The 5,619-nt window shown below is 29.4% G+C and overlaps 1 non-coding gene across 1 annotated transcript; it reads left to right on the top strand.

Moving 5' to 3' along the window:
• The first annotated feature begins 467 nt into the window (after window positions 1-467).
• Window positions 468-539, top strand: TRNAP-AGG (transfer RNA proline (anticodon AGG)). Its single transcript has one exon. It is a non-coding gene; the product is annotated as a tRNA-Pro (tRNA).
• Window positions 540-5,619: the final 5,080 nt, after the last annotated feature.

Here is a 5,619-nt window from a genome sequence, read left to right on the forward strand (position 1 = left end):
AACACAAATAAGTATGACTAACTTATTTTAATGTGCCTAAAATAAGTTAGTCATACTTATTTGTGTTTCATTGACCGCACCCCCAACCATCTTCTCCTCAATTATTAAATACATATACCTTCAACTAAAACTTCCATAAATATATATATTCTCAATAATGTTCTTGTTTCGTAGTCATTTTAAAGTATAAGCAGAATTTCCCCAGCGTTTATCTACGTAAATCGACCTTTCAATGACTTAATAAAAATTACTCCAGGCCTATATTTTACTGATATTATTTATTTTCAAATATGAGTAACGTAAGCGGTTCGATCAATTTTTATATAAGTTCTTAAAACGTCGAATAACGTGAATGGGGAAAACCTACTTCAGCATATCTACAAACCATGAAAAAAATTGAAAATTTCATTAACACTTTGTTTATTATATTGCATTAAGTAATTTATAAGCCTGTGTTTTGTTGTCCTGGCTCGGTGGTCTAGGGGTATGATTTTCGCTTAGGGTGCGAGAGGTCCCGGGTTCAAATCCCGGCCGAGCCCACTTATCTTTTTTTATAAATATTAAGGGACAAATTATTAGGTCAGAAAATACATAACAGATATAAAAGAAGCAGTTATCATCATTTTTTTATATATATAATATTATTTTTCGAAAAAAAATAATTTTCATTCGTATTAATTCAATAAACGTTTATTTATCTGCCAGGATGTTCGTTTAAACACACAAAATAAGAACATCGATACGAACTGAATTTTTTTCTGAAATATAAAATGTCTTACATTAATTTCATTACTATGTTATACAATTGGGGGTTCTTGAAGTAACAAATCTGCACCCAAGTAAAACTTTGTCCCTTTATTAAAAGTGTGCTTGTAATGTATAAAAATAATTCTAGAAAGCTGGATTTTCTAATAGATCCAGACTAGACTACATTTATTGGTTAATTTAATAATACTTAAAAAAAAATTGATAAACTAAAAATTAAATATAAATGTTTAAAATGAAAAAAAAATAAGAACCTTTGAAAAAATATAAGTATATATAGATATATTTTATTGTGTGCGTGCGTGGGTGTGTGAAACAAGGAATGTCCATTTCAGCAGAAAATGGTATTTAAAACATACATATGATAGAAGGAATAAACTTAGGTTAACAATAATAAACTTAAAAATAAATAAGTTTTATCTTAAATATAATTTAACTAATTAATTTACAGATACAGATTACAAAATAAAAAACAAAGATAAATGAATAACTTAAAAAGCAACAGTTTATTTTAAATTATATTATATATATCTTATATAGTTAAAATTTGTGTTTAAATATAGATATAAGTTTTATAATCAGGGCCGTCCATAATCGTTATAGTTTCAATAAATTCAATTGTTTTCCTAAAAATGACACCCTAAATTCCTTCAATATGGGCCAAACTGCTATAAAATGACATGTATTTTTCTGGTGCATTTATGTTACGTAAGGAGCAGTTTCCCGTTTATCCTGCCACGGTTGGTAATTTAGATTTGGGAGCACACCTCTTGCTTTTAAAATTAGCCGAATAAAGAAAATTGTACGCATTCTTCTAAAAATACCCACAGGTATAATATAATTTCGCATATAAGTTGTGGTATTATTGTGATCTCACCCTTGTGATTTACTCATTAATTTCCACTTAATTAATCCTTTCTCTTACATCATTTTCAAGTATTTTTAACTCCGTTAGTAGTTCCCTTTTTGGCAATAAAACATTAAACTTTTTTCCTATTTTACTAATCCCCATTACCCATGGTAGATTATTTTCAATAATTAATTCAGCTAATAGCTCAAGGGATCTCACTTATGTTCCATTGTCCCTTAATACCGGTGACGCGGATGAGAGAGAAGCGCACTACTTTGCCTTCCGCAGATATAAATATTTTATTTAGGAGCGAATGTGTATATATTTTATACTTACTTAAATTTAAATTAATGTACAAGAAAATTAATTTAAATTATTATTTTTTATTCTTTGACCAGTTTTTTTTATTATATTTTTTATATAGATTCATGTGAGTCTAAAATACTATTATATTTTCTTTTATTTATACATTTATTTTTTGTTACTATTTTAATTTATTTTCTTCTTTAGTGAGTACTATGGTTATCATTTACATTTTCTATTTCTTTTTCTTTCTTTTCTTACTCTATTTCTCTACATATTGTATGAATGAATATTTGAACACTAATGCCCTTAATTTGTGACAGGTTGTATTAATTCTCTTCAATAAATATTATACCAGACACAAAAAAAAATGTGGGAGGTGTGTGATTCATTTTAAGTAATTTTATTAAATATTTAATATGTAATTATGTAGTTAAGTGTATTATCAGGAAGCTCAATCATTATTTTTATAAGGTATCTCTGTAATTTTTAAATTCCCTGGAATTCTTCTCTAATGATTGTGATTCGTATCAGATTAGTGTTCCCACAACGGAGTAAAAGATCAACTTTTTTTTATTCATAGACACTTGCTTAATTAATATGATTTTGGACCAAATCATGTTGATTGCATTTTTACATACCCACAAATTTCTTTAAAATGGTTGTTTAAAAATAAATAGTTCCTTAAAATCGCGCCTCAGTACTTATCGTTGTCATTTGTTTCGATTGTCTGCTCTTCATAGATCCACTTGAATTTTTTTTCCGATTTGCATTTCATCTTTCAACATATTAGCATTTTTGATTTTTCGAGATTAATTTCGAAATTCCACTTATTAACACAGGTCTCTAACCTCTTAATCATTCTTATAATATTAGTGGATTGTCAGGGACCAGGAGTGTACAATCCATATATCATCTATATACATATACATCGGCATATTAATTTGTTTGTCTGGTATTAAAATTCCCTCTGCAACTATTTCCTCTAAATCATTTACAAAAAAGTAGTGGACTTAGCAAGCAGCATTGCCTGAGGTCTATTCCTGAGTTATATGATCTAGAAATACCATTTTTTGTCCATACGCCGAATGTTTTTTCATACAGACTTCGTAATATTTTTGAAGTTTTGGAATATGGATAATATTTAACTTAAAACGGTCCTTCTCTGTTTATTTTACCAAAAAATGTATTAAAATCCACGAAAAATAAATAAATATACTGATTATAATGACATTTATAATTTATAATTCGAAGATGAAAAAATGTATTATCGTGGGTGGAGTACCCAGGTTTGAAACCCGACATATTTCCACAGGAATATATCTACAAACATCAATCACAAAGAAGAAAGATTTTATTATTAACATTATTGACGAAATAAGAAGTGTTGCTGCTGACAGCATGACTGCCATTCTTTTATAATTATTACATTTTATGTTCATGTTATATAATTTCATCAGTTCTGTTGTAAATATACCATTATACTAATTGTCATTAGGTATAATTAATAATAGTATTTGAAAATATTAACTCTTAATATTTAGAAATTGCTAGGTACTTTTTAATCACTTATTCCGCATTCTTCCTGAGCTTATGTTAATATATTTAATGATAGATAACCATTCCGGCGAATTAATAAAGAAATTCTTTTATCGCTGAAAGTCATCAAATTTTCATGCTCATTGGCTTATTCATTTAATTGAAAGTTGACAACGCCTTTTAACGTGGCTGCAGAGTTCAAGATAAGTCATCCAGTTTCCTCGTTATAAGTAATTCCCTTAATATCATTTGATCTTATTTAAATTTACAATTTTCTTTTTTTTTTTTTCAAAATAAAACGATTTCGTCCAAGTGATTATTTATTTTCATCACAGAATTTTCTCAAGAAGATAAGAAAAGGTTGATTTTTTAAAAAATAATTTCGGCCGGACTCGGTTGGTTTTCTGAATCCGCGACATTTCGCACTCCAAGACCACCGAACTGTATTAAAACTTTCAGTTTTAATTTTTTCTTTAATTTATTATCATCTCACTTGTTAATCTCAAACACACTAATAATTATTTAATTAGGTGCATTAGTATTTTTAAAAAATAACTTTTTAAACTAGAACTATAACTTTAAATTACACATTGAACTAATGCTTTACAAAGTTGTTTTTTTTTTCTGAATTCAATATTAAAATAACAACACTGCAAATAATTTTACAATGGTTTATTATTTAAATTCATTATTAATTATATCAGTAACTTTTTTTAAGTCCCATGTGTGCGTTGGGTTGATGTCATAAAGGGAAAAACGGTTTGAGAGTAGCCTCTTTTTCTGCATTGTTAATCTATTTGAAGAGGAGGCTGAGGAAATTGGATCTTTTGGAAATGGATAGTAGTTTGTGTCAGTCTGATGGTGAAGTAATGAATAATAAATTATAAAAACTAATACAAATTCAACGTTTTAACAATACAATTATTAACGTTATATTCGCGAGAAGAATATAATATAAATAAATAATCACGATTCTTAGTAAGAACCCTCACACTATTTAAAAAAAAATCAGCTTTTGGGCCAGTCCTTCCATAAATATGTAAGGAAGAAGGTCCTTACAATACATAAAAATGTATTTACTCGTTGGCTCCAGTCGAACATTTATCTAATATGTTTCGATCTAGTATCAGCTAAAAATGTTAAAAATGTTTTTGAAATCGGAGATCCGACGTACGTAGCTCCCCCCCCCCCCTTGTTGGTAAATACATCAAAAATAACTTTGCCCCTCAATTTGAGCCTATGAGTAAATACGTTTTCGATCTTCTTCCTTATATATTTATGGAAGGATCGGCGAAAAAGCTGAATTTTCTTGGATATCTTTTTAATTGTGTGGATATTCTCATTACGATATTGCGATTTTTCAATAGTAACGGTTACTTTTGAAAATACACCCCTTTGTGCGTAGACCAATCTTTACTGCCTAAAATATATTCATTTTTATCTAATTTTCAAGTGTGGCGATTGCATGTGGTTCTTCCAAATATTTCAAGGATAGGCGAAATGGATTTCAAATATCTTTTTTGTAGAAACTCATCTCAAAATGGTTTTCACACTCGATACCTGAGGGACCGATCTGACTACACTGTTTATATATCCTCTATCTTCAAAACTTTAGCAATCAAATCATTGAAGGATCCGTTACCGCTAAAGCATTGCCTATTTTCGGCTAGCAAGGTAAGCCTTGATACGGGGCTATCAACAATAGCACTACTAATTACCAACGACGATATTGTTCTTAGTCCATTAGGGAAACCAGATTGGTTGCAAAAAGTTTCTCCTGAAAGATATTACTCGACAAGTCTCATCCTAGTATGAAATCAATCTGACCTGATACTTAAAAATAGCCACCAATTCATAATTCCTTAATAATTCTTTAATTGTTAGTGGCAAAGGTAATTTATCCATGATTTTTGGTAATAAAACGGCGCATGTTTCCAACTTGAACCATCTATTCGGAAATCAGAGAAATTTAGTTTGATGGTTTGCTCCAGATCTAGGACAGTCAGAAAACCCAGTAATGCGAATGGGATTCCTGGTTAAGGTTAATTCCAAGCCTCTTGCATATTGCATTGTTACGAATAATCTCTGAGATCCATTGTCAACGACCAGTCGTATGAGATCAGTAGAGGGAATATGGGGGAGCTGGTGCACCGATTTGGGCA

This window comes from Halyomorpha halys, unplaced genomic scaffold (genome assembly GCF_000696795.3).
Source record: "Halyomorpha halys isolate HHAL.00 unplaced genomic scaffold, Hhal_1.1 Scaffold2994.1, whole genome shotgun sequence".
NCBI lineage: Eukaryota > Metazoa > Arthropoda > Insecta > Hemiptera > Pentatomidae > Halyomorpha > Halyomorpha halys.